The sequence below is a fragment of the Balaenoptera physalus genome (genome assembly GCF_965194825.1).
Source record: "Balaenoptera physalus genome assembly, chromosome: X".
Lineage (NCBI taxonomy): Eukaryota > Metazoa > Chordata > Mammalia > Artiodactyla > Balaenopteridae > Balaenoptera > Balaenoptera physalus.
This window is the reverse complement of record NC_138903.1, coordinates 38605194-38626017: the sequence shown is the minus strand read 5'-3', so window position 1 is coordinate 38626017 and position 20824 is coordinate 38605194. Positions and strand designations below refer to the sequence as shown.

Sequence of the window (20824 nt, the reverse complement as noted above, 5' to 3'; positions counted from 1 at the left end):
ACAGTTCATGCAGCTCAATATTAAAAAATCAAACAACCCAATCAAAAAATGGGCAGAAGACCTAAATAGACATTTCTCCAAAGACATACAGATGGCCAAGAGGCACATGAAAAGCTGCTCAACATCACTAATTATTAGAGAAATGCAAATCAAAACTACAATGCGATATCATCTCACACCGGTTAGAATGGGCATCACCAGAAAATCTACAAACAACAAATGCTGGAGAGGGTGTAGAGAAAAGGGAACCCCCTTGCACTGTTTGTGGGAATGTAAATTGATACAGCCACTATGGAGAACAGTATGGAGGTTCCTTAAAAAACTAAAAATAGAACTACGATATGACCCAGCAATCCCACTACTGGGCATATACCCTGAGAAAACCATAATTCAAAAAGATACATGCACCCCAATGTTCATTGCAGCACTATTTACAATAGCCAGGTCATGGAAGCAACCTAAATTCCCATCAACAGACAAATGGATAAAGAAGATGTGGTACATACATACAATGGAATATTACTCAGCCATAAAAAGGAACGAAATTGATTCATTTGTAGAGACGTGGATGGACCTAGAGACTGTATACAGAGTGAAGTATGTCAGAAAGAGAAAAACAAATATCATATATTAACGCATATATGTGGAATCTAGAAAAATGTCACAGATGAACTGGTTTGCAAGGCAAAAATAGAGACACAGATGTAGAGAACAAACGTATGGACACCAAGAGGGGAAAGCTGGCAGGAGGGGGTGGTGGGATGAATTGGGAGATTGGGATTGACATATATACACTAATATGTATAAAATAGATAACTAGTGATAACCTGCTGTATAAAATAATAATAAAATTCAAAAGTAAATGGTGTTTTAAAGTCTTAAGTTTTGATAGTTTGTGATGCTGTAAGAGATAACTGGAAAAGAAATATGGAAGAACAACCACCACCACTCAGGAAGGCTGCAGGAGAGCCCTTAGGAGATAACCATTTTTCAGCTGGAGTCAGGAGGTAAGGAATTCTGTGACAAGGCTGAAGATAGAATGGATCTTTACAACAGTGAAACAGGAGTTCTGTGCTCAGAGGGAAAAGTTGGGTGTAAGGAGGACAGCAGCAAATAAAGGGTCATGAGAGAGGAATACATTGGAATAAGAATACATGGGCAGACAGGGTACCAGAAGAGTTTACTTTTTAGGTGGTGGCTTGGGATGACTAGATGGGGTACTTGGTCAATTTAACTGACCTCAGTAGCCCAGTCATAGGTGAAAACTTTGGGATATGGCCCTGTCAAAGTTAAGTTGCTCGTGCATTGATATAGCACAAAAAGTCTTATGTGAGACACTATTAGGATCTTAACTCTCAAGAATGGGGCAGCACATGGTTGGTAGATAACAAAAAAAAAAAAAAAAAGAGAGGTCAACTCAGAGTAATAGAAAACTCCTCCCAAATCCTGCGTCTCAAATTTCAAATCTTCCCTCTGTCACTGGCTGATCTATAGTGCTCTCTCCAGAGGTGTTTGGGATTTGTGTAAGAGTACACCACAGTATTTTTCTTCCTTTCTTTTTTTTTTTTGAGTCAGCAAAAGGATCCAGAGACAACAGGACAAAGTGTGCTGCATTATTAATAGAAAAAGCATTTCCTATTTTATTAAGAGCACGTGCACTCTTAAAGCTCCACCAAATGCTGTTTCGCCAGGTGAAAGACTGAATAAACCACCCAGCTTTTCACCACTGCTGTGGGCTGGATTTCCAGACTAGTCTTGCTAAAAAGTGAAATTAACAGGAACACGTTTCCAGAGCCATTCCAACTTGTGTCCAAATTGCACAAAGGACGTCTCAGGAACTCTGTGGTGATGAAGAACGTATCTAATAGCAGGGTAGTCCCTGGTTCCACTTGAGGAACCCAATATACTAAAGTGTGGAATCAGAATGCAGAGTCTTTCAACTCTCTCATTTGTCATGAAAGTATAAACTAGAGAACTGAGTCAATAACCAATGACACCAGGCTTCCCTGGTGGCGCAGTGTTTGGGAGTCCCCCTGCCAATGCAGGGGACACGGGTTCGAGCCCTGGTCTGGGAAGATCCCACATGACGTGGAGCAACTAAGCCCGTGCGCCACAACTACTGAGTCTGCGCTCTCGAGCCTGCAAGCCGCAACTATTGAAGCCCGCGCGCCTAGAGCCCGTGCTGCGCATCAAGAGGAGCCACCGCAACAAGAAGCCTGTGCACCGCAACTAAGAGTAGCCCCCGCTCACCGCAACTAGAGAAAGCCCGCGCGCAGCAACAAAGACCCAACTTAGCCAAAAGTAAATAAATAAATAAATAAATTTATTTTAAAAAAAACCAGTAACACCATTAGAACCATTTTATAGTTAGGATAAACAAGATAGCTCTATGGGAGCAGATATTGCAAGTGGGGAGGTTGGAAATCAAACCAAATTCCAGGTGTTGTTTGTTTGCCATGGGGGGGAAAATCTTGTGACTAGAAGAAGTTCCAAAGAAAAGGGCCAAGAACAATTTCTTCCTAACTCCTGGCTTTGAAAGCAGATGACTTTAACAATTAAATGCCAACTGACTCACCCAAGTTAATAAATACACTGATATTTAATTTCTAGGACTATTCCCCCATGAAAAGGTCTCTGCTCACTGAAATCTTAATCTTTTGTTATGAGATATCTGACAGAAATTTTGTCTTTTGCTCTTCTTCTGAACATTACTTTAAGATTCTACACTCTAATTCCATCAGTCAGTTTAACAAGCCAAAAGGCTTTGGAAAGAACTGGAGACAACATAACAGCAAAGAATAGGGTTCAAATTAGACCATATTTTCAGGTAGCTCACATACTTACAGTGTCAAACACAAGCACAGTCTGAGGCCCGGTTGCTAATTTATTTCTAACTGTAAGTTGAAAAAAATCATCATCGTCCTAGATGGAATATGCTAGGTTGCTATAGAAACGGACCCCTCTCCTACCTCGTATTTTACTGTTCACAGCTTTCCATGTGAAGCTGCACTATGTCGTTTCTTTGACTGATGAAAGAGGCAGTTTCTACAATTTTTTTCCACCACTGATATTACCCCTTGCACAGTCTATAGAGGTTGATATTTTCTCTTCCTTCTGGGTAAAAGGGAGATAATTCAACAGAGTAATTATAATAAACAATTTATCCCATTCAGGTTTACTGTCTCATCCTTGCTTTCTTTTCCTAGAGCATTAGAAATCCATCACTGTTTTGAGATCTCTTTAAAAATGCATGAAGGGAAGAGAATTGGCAGCACAGTTAAATGAATTTAATTCAGCCAGATTTTACATTATTAACTCACTTCCGAAGAGCTGAATGAGGGGAATGATGGAAGAAGAAAGTAGAACTAAAATTGGACCATTGATCCTGGCAGTCTCAGTGCCAAGCAGACGTGGGAAACAAGCTAGGAAAACTGTAAATGTCTTTTGACACCAGTTAGAGATACAGAGCAGTCATTTATTTTAATCAGTGTGAGATATGTATTAGGTGGATTGTCCCTCCCGACTCACTACCCAATGCACCCTGATCCCGACTTAACTGATGTCTGAGTTGGCAGCCTCACAGTCCAGCATTGTTTGAAATAACATATTAGAGCAACAGGATGTCCCTCTCCTCTGTTGTTAAAAAGTAACAGTGAATGCCTAAAAACTAATAGAAGAGGACACTCAGCATTCAAGTGATTACACTCATGCTCTGAGATTGAGATTCTGTCTTTGGAAGGAAGAAGAAGTCAATGTACATAATAAAGTATTCAGGCAATGAAAAAAGTTCTGAATGCATGTGCTTTACAGTTGTTCCATGGATAAAACAGCAGAGACGTTTATCCCCTTCAATCTCCATCTGAATACCAAATGCCGAAATATAGACCTTCCAGTATCAAAGACATAACTTCTGTTTTATTTGGTCTTTGCCTTTAAAAATAGATTGCTTTTCTATGAGGATTAACACCTTTCTGGCTTCTAATGCACTACTCACTTGATAAGTGATCCAGTCTATTTATTGTAAATGATTAAGAAGCCAGGTGACCAACATTTTAAAAAAGTCACTGAAATGAGACTTTTAAAATGTGAATGTGTGCTAGTCATTCAGGCTGTTCACAAATAGCTTGCTCTCCTTCTGGCATATGATGGGATTATACTTCCCTCCCCCTTTTGAAATCAGGTAAGGCTGTATGACTTGCTTTGGTCAATGAAAGAGTGTTAAAGTGATATTTCTGTGTGGAAGCTTTAAGAGTCAGAATGTGATTCACCACATTTCTTTTCCCTGCTGCAGTGATAATGCAAGCAGTGTTGAGATGGAATCTCCTTAAGCCTACAACAATGAGATTCCTCGAGATGACCTGTATTGGACAAACAATAAGAATGAAAAATAAACTTGTCTTGTATTAATCTCTTGAAATCTGGGTGATTGATTGTTACTGCAGCAGTACTTAGCCTGTCCTGACCCATGTTTCCATTAAAATGCTCATAAAAGAGCAAAATAAGATACAAAGCCGTAACAATGAAAATGTGAGTAATACCTAATTATTGGCTGAATCCTACAAGGAATTTCCACGAAATGCAGTGGAGATGAGACTAAATTTAGAAAAACATTATGGATCGCTCCTCTGAAATAACGGTAGAGTTTGAAGGACAGAATATTGGTTGGGCCTTTGACCCACCCTCACTGTCTTCCCCTAGAGATTACAAGGTCTGTGGGAAAAGTACACCTAGGCAGCCACTGCAATTCTGCACTTCAGCTTCTTCCTAAAGCAGATGGGGGTGAGTCTCTCCAACTCAGTTTCCATCAAAACCCTTCTTTTCATAGTCAGTCAGAGATGACCATCATGGCCACAGTTGAAGTAGTTTGATGCCAGGTTGTATGGTGGTTGATGACTAGAGCAGCCATCAAGAATAACTTTACTCAAGACAATGTGAACAATGCATATGAAGAGATTGACTAAACTTTACTGATAGATTTTTAAATGACTCATGTAAATGAAGAAATACATCATTTTGGATATAAATTCTAAATATCTTGATGATTCTGTTTATTCCCAGGTGATTGTGTTGTTTCAACATAATTGCCAGTCAAATTCCAAATGGAATTTAATTTTGAAACCTAAAATAATTCTGAAGTTCAACTGGAAAGAAGTGAATAGATAAGAATATGGTTTTGAAAAAGGGTATTACAGGAATTGCCTACCAGATATTAAAATATATTGTAAACCTGTAATAATGATAACATTTTAATTCTGCCACAAGGATGGACAAATCGATTAATGCCACAGTAGAGACAGAAACAAGTGTATGTGTGTGTACATGTATGTGTGAATTAATTCATCATAAAGGAAGAATTGAGAATTAATAGGAAAATTAAGGACTATTCAATGACAGGGGCTGACAAAATTAATGTAGACATCCTTCTCATACTGTATAAAAAAATAAGTTCCTGGTTTGATCAAAGAATAAAATTTTAAAAATTATAAATACACTCACAGATACAAAGACAAGAGAGAGAAATAGGTGGGTAAAGACATTCTAAGCTTAAAGATTATTGTGGAAAATCAGAAAAGAATGATAGTTTTGACTATGTATAAAAAATAATTCTACAATACTTTGGCATAAATTAAATTAAATTAAAAGAAGCATGACAAAGATTTAATGATATTCATATATAGAGAAAATAAACAATTGATTTTTAACAAGAATCCTATAGAATAATAAACAACGATTCACAAAAGAGAAAATAAAAATCTCTAAAAAACATAAGAAATAAAACTTTACTCATAATCAAATAACTGCAAACTGAAATAATGAGATGCCATTAATACCTGTAAACTAAGCAAAGATTATAAAAGATAAGCTACTTAATTCTGACAATAGTGAAATTTGCATATAGTATGATTGCAGAAAATTATACATATGCACATATATTTGCATATCTATATGCATGTTTAATATTAATACTTACATAGACATATTTAGAAAAAGACTGGAAGTAAATATATCCAAATACTAACTGTAATTATTCTGGGTGGTGAGATTATAGTGGAGATTATTTTCTTCTTGATTCTTTTTTAAATTATTTTTTCTTGACCTTTTTCTTGTATTTTCTAAATGTTCCACAATGAATATGGATTATTTTCATAATCAAGGAAAAATTTAAGTCACTTGAATCAAGGTGCAGAATCACAAGATTACCAAATGAGCTCTCGTGAAATTCCTTGATAGAAATGTGTAGCATATTAGTAACCCACACCTGGTAGTCTGACTTAAATGTATACATCCAGATAGAAATGTAGACAGGACAAAATAATCTAATTCCAGGAAGAATTAAAACTAATCAGAACTACCAGAGATGCCAGAAGCTTTGAACCGAGTTTATTGGTTTCATTATGATCTTTGGATTTCAGGTGCAGAAAGTTACATTCATCATACCTTTCAGTTCATGGTATAATCTTTGGTTTGTGCAAGGCTTCTCTTATTTTATTTACTTATTTATTCCCTATTCATCTCTTACTCATTTCCAGTACCCTGCCCTTCAGCAACTATTCTCTCGATGGTTCATTTAAGCTCCTGTAAAATGTGGATCATTATTTTGTACTGATGAGATTTTAATTTATGAAACTGATACTTTGTTATCTATCTCTTTTGTTCTCACTTTTTTGACTTTGCACTCCTTTTAGGATTCATACATGTTCTGAATTCTTGCTTCTACTTGCTGTATAATACTCCATGATGAATATCCACTACATTTCTTTTCTCCAGTCTCCCAGTTAATGGACGTCCAAGTAGTGTCAAATCATTATGACTGCAATAAAGTAACTAACAACCTCATGTATTTCCCTTTATGGAGTTGTGTGAGGATTTATTACAAATTACTCCCAGATGAAGAACTGACAGGTCACAGTGTATTCATATTGCTGCTTAGCCTAAGGAATACCAAATTGTTCTCCAACAGAGTGGCTGCTCTGGTCCTCACTCTCATCAGCAATATATCCCCACATTCCCAACAATAATTGACATTACCAAATTTCCTCAATTTTTTCCCAGTCAGGTGTAAAGTGGATTCTCATTATTGTTTTAATATTCATTTCTCTGATTACTCTTGATTTTGAGTTCCTTCACATATGCTTGTTGGCTTTTCGAGTTTATCCTGTACATCTCTTATTCATATTTTTGCCCAATTTTCTATGAAGAGTATCATCTCTTCTTGCTTATTTGTTGGAATTGCTTGTATATTCTAGATACTAATCCCATGTCAGTTTCAGGCAAATGCTGTCTCTCATTTTTAACCTGCTATCAACTTTGTCCATAGTGTCTCTAATTTTGGTGTCATTTTCCACGTGTTTGTGTTTTATAAGAAGTCCATTCCTGTCCCTAAGTCACAAAGATATTTGTGGCCAATATTTTCGTCACCCTCGTCTAGCCCATATACCTCAAAGAACTAATAAAACTCCAAATGTCAGTAAATTCAATGAGGCTCAATTAAAATATGGTACAGTAGCTCATGAATCACGTTTTCTGCCTGGTTTCCCAATCTCTGAACTAGATTCCATAGAGGTGGAGATGTCTCTTATGCAAAGCACCACTAGAACTTCCAGGATGATCGCTGCTTCCTAGTTCTCTCTACATTCCATCTGTTCCAAGTATCTATTGCTGTGTAACAAATTACCCCAAACTTAGTGGTCTGAAACAAGCATTTTCTATGCTCATGGATTCGGTGGATCAGGGATTTGAAGAGGGTAGAGTGGGGATGAATTGTATCTGCTTAATGATATATGTGGCCTCAGCAGGAAAGACTTGAAGGCTGGGGATGATTTAACAGCTGGAGGCTGGAATCATATGAAGACTTGTTTACTCACGAGCCTGGCACCTGGGCTAGAATAACTCGAATACTGGGTGGAGTTGGAAATGTTGGTGAGAGAGCCACATGTAGCCTCTTCTTGTGGCTTGAGTTTTCTCAAAAAATGGCAGCCTGAGGATTGGACTTCTCAGATGGTATTTCAAAGATCCAAGAAAAACAGTGGAAGAAGCTATATGGCCTTTTATGACCTAGTCTTACCGATTTTGTTGTACTCTCTTGGATAATTCAAGGGACGTAGACTCCACTTCTTGGTTGGAAGAATGTCACTGATTTTGTGAACATGTTTTAAAACCACTAAACCATTCGTTTTACACCTAGTCCTGAAGTAATTCATTAAAGTTCAGCTTAGATAATATTACCTTTCTCAACAAACTTCCAATGGCTTATTGCCTTATTGACTCATTGCTATCAGTTGAGGAGATATGGCCAAGCTCCTCAAACCAAAGCCCTTTACAACTGGACCTCAATTCATCTTTCAGCCATTCTTCCTCACTACTTTCTAGTATGTAGTCTTTAAATCCCAACTAAACTAGACTTCTAAATGCTGACTTCCATATTCAATCCATACTTTCCAACCTCCCTACATATTTATTCCTGTGTACCCTCTGCCTGGAATATTCTCTCCACAGAATTCTCAAACTCCTCCCTCTTTTTTCATGTCTATTTCAAAATTCAGACTTCATGAGGATTTTTTCATTACACCACTCACTCATCACTTCCCTACTCTCCATACACTCATATGCATGACACATTGGATTTCTCCAATACTGTGCCTGTCTTAGTTCAGGCTGCTATAACAGAATACCATAGATTGGGTAGCTTATAAACAACAGAAATTTATTTCTTATAGTTCTGGAGGTTGGGAAATTCAAGATCAAGGTGCTGGCCAATTCAGTGTCCAGTAAGGGCCTGCTTTCTGTTATGTAGATGGTTATCTTGTCCAGTAACCTGTCATGGCAGAAGAGGTAAGGGAGTCTCTGAGACCTCTTTTTTTTGCCAGTTATAACACTTTATTCATGCCATCCTTTGGAGACTTCATCTAACTAGAATTTTATTTTTAAATTCTATACTTTTTAAAAATTTATTTTTTATTGAAGTATAGTTAATTTACAATGTTGTGTTAGTTTCTGGTGTACAGCAAAGTGATTCAGTTATACACACACACACACACATATATGTGTGTGTGTATATATATATATATTCTTTTTCATATTCTTTTCCTTTATGGTTTATCATAGGATATTGAATATAGTTAGTTCCCTGTGCTATAGAGTAGGACCTTATTGTTTACCCATTCTATATATAATAGTTTGCATCTGCTAATCCCAAACTCCCAGTCCATCCTTCCCCCACCCCCTGTCCCCCTTGGCAGCCACAAGTCTGTTCTCTAGGTCTGAGTCTGTTTCTGTTTCATAAATAAGTTCATTTATGTCATATTTTAGATTCCACATATAAGTGATATCAATGGTATTTGTCTTTCTGTTTCTGACTTACTTCACTTAGTATGATAATCTCTAGGTCCATCCATGTTGTTGCAAATGGCATTATTTCATTCTTTTTTATGGACGAGTAATATTCCATTGTGTATATATATCACATCTTCTTTATCCATTCATCTGTCAATGGACACTGAGGTTGCTTCTGTGTCTTGGCTATTGTAAATAGTGCTGCTATGAGCGTAGGGGTGCATGTATCTTTTTGAATTAGAGTTTTGTCCAAAAATATGTCCAGGAGTGGGATTGCTGGATCACATGGCAGCTCTATTTTTAGTTTTTTGAGGAACCTCCATAGCTGTTTTACAGAGTGGCTGTACCAATTTACATTCTCAGGACCTCTTTTATAAGGGCATTAATCCCATTCATGAGCACTCCATCCTCATGAACTGATGATCATGAAGAGGCCCTCCACCTCCTAATACCATTATATTGGGGATTAAGTTTCAACATACGAATTTTGAGGGGGACACAGTCTACAGCAGCCCCTCAGATCAGGCCTCAAATTTGTGTCCTGATTTTATTCCGTTGCATTAGTTTTTTTGAATTCTTGATGGCAGCAACTGTACCTTATTCAGCTTGCATTGTTTTAAGTAATGGTTTCCAGACTTGCCTCTCTTAGGACAGCAGAATTAAGAAAAAGGGCATGCATGGGACCAAAACTAGAGCTACAAATTTTTTATTTTGGCAGTTAAGAGTACTTTAAAAGAACTGCCATTTACTATCACTGTTTTTATATTTAATGGGGACATTTTACCATACACAGGGATATAATATCAAAATAAAGGTCAGTCCTTTCTAAGAAAGTAGTTTTTACTTAAAGTAGAGTCTTAAAGTAACACATATCTAAACACTACATTGTCTTTTCTCATTTGGTCACAAATTCATGACGGTATCTTCTCTGACCAACACTAGCCCAAATTTTAGAGATTTTCTGCCCTATAACATCTGTCTCAGGAATGAGCATCTCCAAAGGACAAGAGCTTGTACTAAACACTGTGTACAGAGTGGTAAATAAAACAGCTATAATCTCTGCTATCATTGAGTTTACAGTCTAGAAAGGGAAACAAGTAAATATATAGTAAAACAGATAGTATCAAATAGTGATCCAGATCAAGGAAAAATAGAACAGGGTGATGAATAGAGATTGTTTCAAATTTTGTTTCCAAATACAGAGATGTTTATTGCATTTTTTAAAGTATCCACAATCTTAAATATCCTGTTGCAAATTCCCCCAAAATCCCTTTATAGCACACAACATCAAATATTGAAATAGTGTTCTTACAATATTACACTTGAAAATACCAATTAGGAACAATATTTTAGGAAATAGAGAGTTTAAGGCAAGACATTCATTTGGAAAAGTTGATTTCTCTCTATCACCCAGATTGGCACAATTAATTTTCCACCTTTTCAATGTCTTGGGTTACACAACATACATTCAGCAACAGGGCATGCATGAATAGAGTCAGACAAGGAAGACTTCTCTGAGGAGGAGGCTATTGAAGTTGAAAAGAAGGAGCAAAGTTTGGAGGTGGGAAGCAGCTGGGCAAATTTAAGTAAATGAAAAAAGCCCCATGTGGCTGGACCACAGACGGCAAGTGGGATGGTCAAAAAAGATGAGATGGGAGAGGAGTCTACAGTCAACTCATGGAGGGTCCGTTAGGCCATTAGAAAGATTTTTCATTTTATCCTAAGAGAAGTGGAAACCAATTGAAGGGTATTAAGCAGAAGAATGAAATAATCATATTTGCCATTGTAGAGGGTTTCTTCTAGCTGAGATGTAGAGAATGAATAGGGAGTGGGCAGGAACAGAAGCATGAAAGCTAGTTAGGAAGCTATGGCCCTGGTTCAGATTAATAAATGATGGTGACTTGGATCAGGGCAATGGCAGTGGGGATGAAGACAAGTGGAGGGTTTTTCAAAGATATGTTGGAAGTAAAAACAACATTTATAGCTGAACTGGATGTAGGGAGGTGATGAAGTAGGAAGAATCAAGAATAATAATTTGGAGAGGGTGTGGAGAAAAGGGAACCCTCTTGCACTGTTGGTGGGAATGTAAGTTGATACAGCCACTATGGAGAACAGTATGGAGGTTCCTTAAAAAACTAGAACTAGAACTACCATATGACCCAGCAATCCCACTACTGGGCATATACCCTGAGAAAACCATAATTCAAAAAGAGTCATGTACCACAATGTTCATTGCAGCTCTATTTACAATAGCCGGGACATGGAAGCAACCTAAGTGTCCATCAACAGATGAATGGATAAAGAAGATGTGGCACATATATACAATGGAATATTACTCAGCCATAAAAAGAAACGAAATTGAGTTATTTGTAGCAAGGTGGATGGACCTAGAGTCTGTCATACAGAGTGAAGTAAGTCAGAAAGAGAAAAACAAATACTGTATGCTAACACATATATATGGAATCTAAAAAAAAAATGGTTCTGATGAACCTAGGAGCAGGACAGGAATAAAGATGCAGACGTAGAGAATGGACTTGAGGACATGGGGAGGGGGAAGGGTAAGCTGGGATGCAGTGAGAGAATAGCATTGACATATATACACTACCAAATGTAAAATAGATAGCTAGTGGGAAGCAGCCACATAGCACAGGGAGATCAGCTTGGTGCTTTGTGACCCCCTAGAGGGGTGGGATAGGGAGGGTGGGAGGGAGACACAAGAGGGAGGGGATATGGAGATATATGTATACATATAGCAGATTCACTTTGTTATACAGCAGCAACTAACACAACAATGTAAAGCAATTATACCTCAATAAAGATGCTAAAAAAAAAAAAAAGAAGAAGAATGCTAAAATTCCTGACTTGAGAACCTGGTAGAACATGGCAATGATTACTGAAATGGGGCAGCCTGGGGAAGAGGAGGTTTGAGTCAAGGGATCGAAGTTGCATTTTGCACATTAAAGTGTTACATTTGAAGAATATATGACATCCAAGTGAGGATTTCAGGCAATCAGTTGGATATATGAGCCTATACTCAGGAGAAAGGTTTTTTTTTCTTTGTGGGGGGGGGGAGCTATTTTCCTGGTTACTTTACACACACCTGAAATCTGCTCAATCCCCAGCTTCACCACTTCAGTACATATAAACTCCATTTATTCAGGCCAACAACCTTGGAGTCATCATGTCTCCTCTTTGTCATATTCCATAGGCATTCCATCAGCAAATCTCTTTCTTCAAAATTTATCCAATATATTAATCACTTTTCTCCACCTTCATCACTACTATCTTGGGTCAGGCCATCATTATCTCTACCCTGAGTTATTGCAAAATCCTCCTAATAGGTCTCCTCACTTCTGCCCTCGTCCCCCACTGTCTATTTTACACAGAGCATCCAGATTCATTTAAACTGAAATAAGTCACATCTTTTCTCCATTCAAAACCTTCTAATGGTTTTCTAGCTTATTCTGACTTAAAAGCCAATGTCCTTAAAACAAAATACAAGACCCTAAATGATCTGATCCCCACCCCCACCTCACACACACACACATACACACACACACACACACACAGACACACATACACACAACTTCTCTGATTTCATCTCCTTCCACCTTTTCCCTCATTCACCTTTCTCCAGCCCCTCTGACCTTACTATTTTCGTTCATGCCAAGAACACTCCCACCTTGGATCTTGTTCTGAAGTGATCTTTTCCCTCCTCATAGGGAACCCCACCCTCATTCTCCATCCCTGCCTATCCCTCTTACCCCATGTCTTAGTCCATTTGGGCTGCCATAAAAAAATACCACAGACAAGGTCACTTAAAAATAAGACATAAAAAAAAAAAAAAAGACATTTATTTCTCATAGTTCTGGAGGCTGGAAGTCCAAGATCAAGGTGCCAGCAGGTTAGGTGCCTGGTAAGGATCCACTTTCTGATTCGCAGATGGCCACCTTTTCACTGTGTCCTCACATGGCAGAAGGGGTGAGGAAGCTCTTTGGGGGTCTCTGTTACAAGGGCACTAATCTCATTCATGAGGGCTTCACCCTCATAACCTAATCACCTCTCAAAATCCCATCTCCTAATACCATCACATTGGGGTTTAGTCTTTAACATGTGAATTTGGGGAATTCTCTGGCAGTCCAGTGGTTAGGACTCCATGCTTCCACAGCCGGGGCCTGGGTTCAATCCCTGGTCAGGGAACTATGATCCCACAAGCCACATGGTGTGGCCAAAAAAAAAAATATATGAATTTGGAGGACCAGACACAAACATTCATACCACAGCACCCTGCTTCATTTTTCTCCTTGGCATTTGACACCCTCTGATATGCTTAAACTTTACTTACATTTTGGTTTATTGTTTGCCTCCTTCCACTAATGTAAACTTCTTGGGATTAGGGACTTTGCTTTATCCACTACCGTAGCTTCAGCAACTAAAACACTGCTTGGCACATGGTAAGCATTTAATAAATATTTGTCAAATAAATTAATGAATAAATGAATAAGATATATATTGGGGAGTTATCAGAATATTGACTGTTTCCAACTGTTTTTACCAGGCTAGGAATCTCTTTGACCCAAAAAGTAATGGTAACAAATGGAAGTTAAATTCTATTGTCTCTCTTCCAGAAGCATAACTCAGGGTCAATTATCATCATAGATTTCTTTACATTTTAGTCCCCCACACCACAGGCTTCTCTACACTATACTTCAGTCCCAAAGGGGAAGATGCAAGAAGGGGCAATGAAGCACTTGGAAATCTTCTAGCTTTTTGAGCAAGAACTGTGTGGAAAGTGTCAACTCTCATTTACTCTTAGTCTTTCTTCCTATATTGGGGGATTTCTCTCCCTCTCTCTCTCTCTGGAACAGGGAATGTTCAAAACAGCTTTAGACAAAGCATGCTCACACAAAATTACTGCCTTTGCCCAAAACACTTCAGGGTTTAATAAATCCTGCTCTAGCTTTGAAGATAATCATTTTAGGTGGATTTGATGAAACCTCTAAAAATGCTGCAAAAAGGCAGGGACAGTGGGACAGACATACGTCTTTATCTACACATACAAAAAGAAAGGGGGTCTCCTCTCTCGACTTTAAATAAATAAATCGGCAGGGTTGGTCCCCTTTCTGAGTTTAATTTGGTTTTAATGTTTTATGAAGCTTACACGAAGGAATATTAATGCCATATGCCAGAACAAGTCACTTGAGCCTTTCATACATAGGCAAAATTTTTCATCTGATCTGAGAGGTAATTTTTCTAAACAATATCAACATAGTCAATAGAAGTTATAATTAATTCATACATTGAGAATGTAATTAGCATTCAAATGAGAGAAATGATTGCTGTACAGATTTATATGAACAAAAAACCCCCCACCTCATTATTATATTTGATACAAATATAAAATGCTGAAAAATTTTCCTTATTAGCTATTGGCACGACATGATCATTCCTTTTTCCAGACTCCCTTCAGTTCAAAACCAATAGATCAAATGAAGCAAATGGTATGGCTTTGATCGCAAGCTTGTCCTTTAATATTTAATGTTGAAGTGCAACCTGTCCTCCCTGCCTTCATGTCTTTCTAAGCAATCAAGTTCATATTGCATCTTTCACTGATTTATAGGTAGGAAATGTGAATAGCTGAAAGAGACTAACAGGAACACCTTTATTTATATCAATTAATACGTCATCGACTAAGGCAGGATTGTCCTCTAGTGATAAGGATGTTTGTTTAGGAAAAAGAAGCAATATCCTGAAGCTTAGTGTCATCCCATTCCCTGTGAAATATTTCTGCAATAAGCATTGGGAGAAAACAGAAAGCTACCCAGAGACCATGTTTGGGAAAAAGCAAAATCAGACACTCAAGGCCAAAGAGCTTATTGATTCACCGACCACTTATTTGCTGCTTGATAAAAACAAAAAGGCAATCATTGATGTGCTATAAAACTGGAAAGAGAGGGAAAAAATATGAGGGACATAAAATCGCAAATATCGTGTGAGCCACCGTATTTTTAAGTGAATATTTCTTACATTATCATTCTTTCAGAACCTCTGAAAACATTTCACAATTTCATACAAGTGTTTATTTCTTTTAATTTTAAAAACACTTTCATATGCATTATTCCACTCGCTCCTCCCAAAAACTCTACAAAGTAGGTTGACCTGATATCACTGATCTTAATTATCAGATGAAGGAACTGAAGAATAGAATATATATGACTTGCTTAAGCTCACTCAAATAATTTGTACCCAAATCAGGATTAAAATCCATTTGGCCATCTTCCTAGAGCGAAAGTTTTCAAAGTATGGTCCTTGAAGAAGCAGCCTCAGCATCACTTGGAACTTGTTAGAAATGCAAATTCCTTGCCCCACATTAGACCTACAGAATCAGAAACTCTGCGGTTGGGGCCCAGCATTTGTGTGTTAACAAATCCTCCAGGGTATTTCTGATACATGCTCAAGTTCGAGAACCACTGATCTACAGATACATTCTCTACTTACATGAGAAAGACAAAGCTTTCATATGTTGTAAATTTCAGGTAAATTATAAAACACAAAACCGTTATGACATTACTTTTCACACCTTACTTTATGAACATGGGTTATGTATCACCCTAAACTGAGAAGTAAAAACTCACTCAACTTAAAACAAAGAGACAGAAGGAAAAAGAAAAAAAAGGCCAAAATATTTATTGCCAAATTGTAAAACTGAGGGACTAATTTTATAGTAAATCTGATTTCAAACTACATAAGTGGCTAATAAAATTAATCATAAGTAGGCATTACCAAATCTCAGGGAAATGAAAGGCTGTGGAAATATCTATCAACTGAAACTATTCATCAGCAAATATAGCCTGGGAAACCCAAAATGGTACAGAACTGTGTGCACATGAGCATACACACACACACACACACACACACACACACACACACACACACACACACACACACCTCTCAGGCAGTCTAGCATTGTACTGGCAGAACTAATTCTAAGCTGAGTGTTAAAAAGAAAAATGTGGTTTGAATAAAGACTTCAGGGCATTTTAATAATCATTTCCAGTGGATGACCTAATACACCACAAGAACAGGCAGAAGCTTGATAAGAGACAGTGAGGATAAGAGCTGCTCCTTACTGTCACTTGGTTCTTATGAGTCCTAACAATGTTGTGCCCATAAGCCATGGATTTTTCTGGAGTGTTTTAATTTCAAATATTCTATTCTAGCAAATCCATAAGCCATCTAAATGTGTCAGACATTCAAAATTTTGATCTCCAAATAATTCATCTATACTGGCTTTTCACATCCAGAAACAGTCCAAATTCTTTTGTCAAATCCTATGTTCTAGAAAATTCTGGGAAAAGTAATCAGTAATAATGAATAGGTACATTGGCTTTACACATTAGATATGCTGCTGAAAATTGATTTGCCCCTCTTAATATTATAAAATAAAAACATTAAATTTAAGTGTACTGGAAAACTTACTAAAGGAACTCAATCCTTCTGGAAAATGAATAATTTCCTCTAATTTATCCTCATCAAATTTGGGTGTTCAGGTATCAGTGCATTTAAAACTGGGTAGAAAAATTACATGATAATATCAATTGACACAGAAAAGGATTTGACAAAATCTAATAGCCATTCATGACAAAAATTCTCAGCAAACTAGAAATAAGGGGAACTTCCTAAACTTGATAAAGAGTTTCTACAAAAGCTCCTACAGAAAACATCAGTCTTAATGATTAAAGACTGAATGCCTTTAACAAGGAACAAGGCAAGGATACCCACTTTCACCACTCTTATTTAACACAGTACTGGAAGTTCAAGCCAGCTCAACAAGGCAAGAAAAGGAAATAAAGCGCATTCAAATTGGAAAGAAAGAAATAAAACCATTCCTCTTCGCAGATGACATGATGGTCTCTATCGAAAATCCCGAGGAATATATCAAAATCCAAGAAACAAACAAAAAAAACCTCCTACAACTAATAAGTGCACTCAGCAAGATCAAAGGACCAAGATAAACATACAAATCTCAAATGTATTTCTATACACTAGCAATGAACACACGGAAACAAAAATTTTAAACACAGTATCATTTACATTAACTCAAAAACTGAAACAGGTATAAATCTAACAAAAAAATATATAGGACTTGTGTGCTGAAAACTACAAAATGCCGAAGATAGAAATCAAAGAAGATCTAATAAAAGAGCGAGACATATTGTGCTCATGGATTGGAACACTGAACATAGTAAAGATGTCACTTTTCCCCAAGTGATCTATAGACTTAATGCAATTTCTATCAAAATTCTAGCAAGACACTTTGCACATATATAAAAGGTTATTTTAAAGTATAAAAATTAAATTTAAACCACTTGAACTAAAACCTGGCAGGTAGTATAAGACATATAAATGTTAGATATTAGTACTAAATATTATTAATACTTAGTAGTAACAGTACTATACTTACATGAAAGTTGCTAGGACAGTTCATAGATTATAAGTTACAGATTGCATTAATGAAATGAGAAGAAGAGAGAAAGAGATATAACAAAGATACCTTCTCAAAATGAATTTACAAAACAAAATTCCAAAACAAATAAAACTTTTGGCAGTAAAGAAAACCAACACACTCAACAATTAGCAAATGAATATCACATTACAGGACATTTCAACAAATACTTTAACATGACTATGATAAAAACGATAAATGAGGTTCTCTTTTTGACATGGCAACCTAATCCCAATAACAGACCATCTCTCCTGCTGATTACAACTGAAAACAGGACAACACACACACACACACAAACAACTACCTGAAGACTCCAAAGAATAAAGAATAGCAGGCAAAAATTGGAGAAATGACCTGCAGGGAGAAGAGTTTCTGAATTTTTAAAATCTCTTTTCTTACATGGATTTGCCCCCAAAGTAGGTCTAATTTCTTGAATTGCCCAACTGAATTTTACTGGCCAGAGAAATCAAGAAAGAGAACCTTGTGGGCCATAGAGTAAAGAAAACCCTGGAAAGAAGAGAGGCAAAGAAAGGGATCCCCCTAATTCTGTGTATGAACCCAAATAATCTCAGGCTCACTCTTGGGCTATGCATGTGTGGACTACACATCCAAACCAGCATAGCAAAGGTCCAGGAAATGGAACTGAGACTGAAACCACCACCAACAGCAGGTAATGCAGACATTGTGGTTTAAACCTAACTGGGTTGATACCCTACTAAAACAAATGAAAATAAAATAAAAAATCTCTAGAGGATTATAACAGGACCCAGAGTCTATATACCAGAACACTCACAATGCCCATGATACAATCCCAAATTACTCAGTATAGAAAGAGCCAGAGAAATTGTAGTCAATTCTTAAGAGAAACGAAAATCATGAAATAACAATCCCTGAATGACCTAAATGTTGGAAGTATCAACAACAACAACAGACTTCAAAGCAGATATTTTAACTATGTTCCATGAGGTAAAGATAAACATGTTTGAAGTAAATGAAAAGATTAAGTTCTTAAAAGAGAAGTATAAGATGTAAAATGTAACCAAATGGACCTCCTAGAACTGAAAACTACAATATCTGAAATTTTAAAATCATTAGATGGATTCAATAGTACAATGGAGATGACAGAAGGAAGAGTCAATGAACTTGAAGATATATAGATCAATAGAAAATATACAATCTAAGTAACAGAGAAAAAGAATAATGAAATTTGAACAAAGCTTTGGGGATTTGTGGGACAATAACAAATGGTATAACGTGGGTCTTTGGGAGTCCTGGAATGAAAGCAGAAAACAACTGATAAACAAAATGTACTTGAAGAAATAATGAGGAAAATTTCCATAAATTTAGTAAAAGACATACATTTATAAATTTAAGAAGCTCATCAGACCCCAAACAGAAAATTCAAATAGAAATATGCCTAGACACATCATAATCAAACTGCTGAAAACCAAAGAAAAAGAAAAACTCTTGAAAGCAGATAGGGTAACATGACATATAGGACAATAAAGATTTAAATGACTTCAGATTTTCCATCAAAACCCATGGAGGCCAAGACAGTAGAACATCTTTAATGTTCTGAGAGAAAAGAACTGCCAACCCCAACTTCTATATCCAGAAAAAATACCTGTCAGGAATGAAGGCAAAATAAAGACATTCCCAGATGAAGGACAACTAATAGAATTTGTCACCAGAAAACTGCTTTACAATAAATGCTGAAGGAAGTTCTTCAGGATGAAGAGAAACGATACCAGAGGGAAACGTGGATCTTCTGAAGTGAAGCAATAGATATGGTAAATATCTGGGTAAATATAAAAGACAAATGTTTCCTCTTAAGTTCTTTAAAATATATGATACATGCACCCCAATGTTCATAGCAGCACTATTTACAATAGCCAAGAAATGGAAGCAATCTAAATGTCCATCAACAGATGAATGGATAAAGAAGATGTGGGGTGTGTGTGTGTGTGTGTGTGTGTGTGTGTGTGTGTGTGTGTGTGTGTATATATATATATATATATATATATATATATATAATGGAATATTACTCAGCCATAAAAAAGAATGAAATAATGCCATTTGCAGCAACATGGATGACCTAGAGATTATCATACTAAGTGAAGTAAGTTAGGCAGAAAAAGACATCATATGATATCATGTGTGGAATCTAAAATAATGATACAAATGGACTCATTTACAAAACAGAAACAGACTCACAGATATAGAAAACAAACTTATGGTTACCAAAGAGGAAAGGGGGGGAGTGATAAATTTGGAATTGGGGATTAACAGATACATACTACTATATATAAAATAGGTAAAGAACAAGGACCTACTGTATAGCACGGGGAACTGTATTTAATATCTTATAATAACCTATAAGGGAAAAGAATCTGAAAAAGAATATATATATATATATATATATATATATATATATATATATATAAAAATAACTGAATCACTTTGCTATACACCTGAAACACTGTAAATCAACTATACTTCAATTATATATATATATGGTTATTATATATATATTATATATATATGGCTATGAAGCATGTATATATGTATATATGGCTACTGCCACGAGAAATAATAATGTTTTTGGCAGGATTTGTAATATACTCTATACAATTCTTAGTATGATCTACCTCCTCTCACTTTTCCCTGGTTCTCCTTACTGTTTTACGACACATGAGTCACTAGATTTTGTAGCAAGTACCGTGCTTTTAATTATTGGTTTGAACCTACTATTCAGACTCTGCTTGGCTTCTTCTCTCCTTGCCACATCCTCAGTTAAAGCCTCCTAGTCCTCCCGCTACAATAAATGCTCAACTCTGCCATCTTGGGTTAATCATAACTATTTAAAATCCTTCTGTATTCCTCTTGATCAATAGAATTACCCAAATACCAGAGCAAAGCAACCAAGTTCTTCCACAGTCTTACCCAAACTCCCTCTCCCTGCCACTTCTTTACTCAGCCAAAAGT

The 20824-nt window shown here is 36.7% G+C and overlaps 1 long non-coding RNA gene across 1 annotated transcript in view; it reads left to right on the top strand.

Annotated features, from left to right (window-relative positions):
- The window catches only part of LOC309652669, a 128899-nt gene that overhangs the window by 19697 nt on the left and 88378 nt on the right, over positions 1–20824 (top strand). The window lies entirely within an intron of this gene.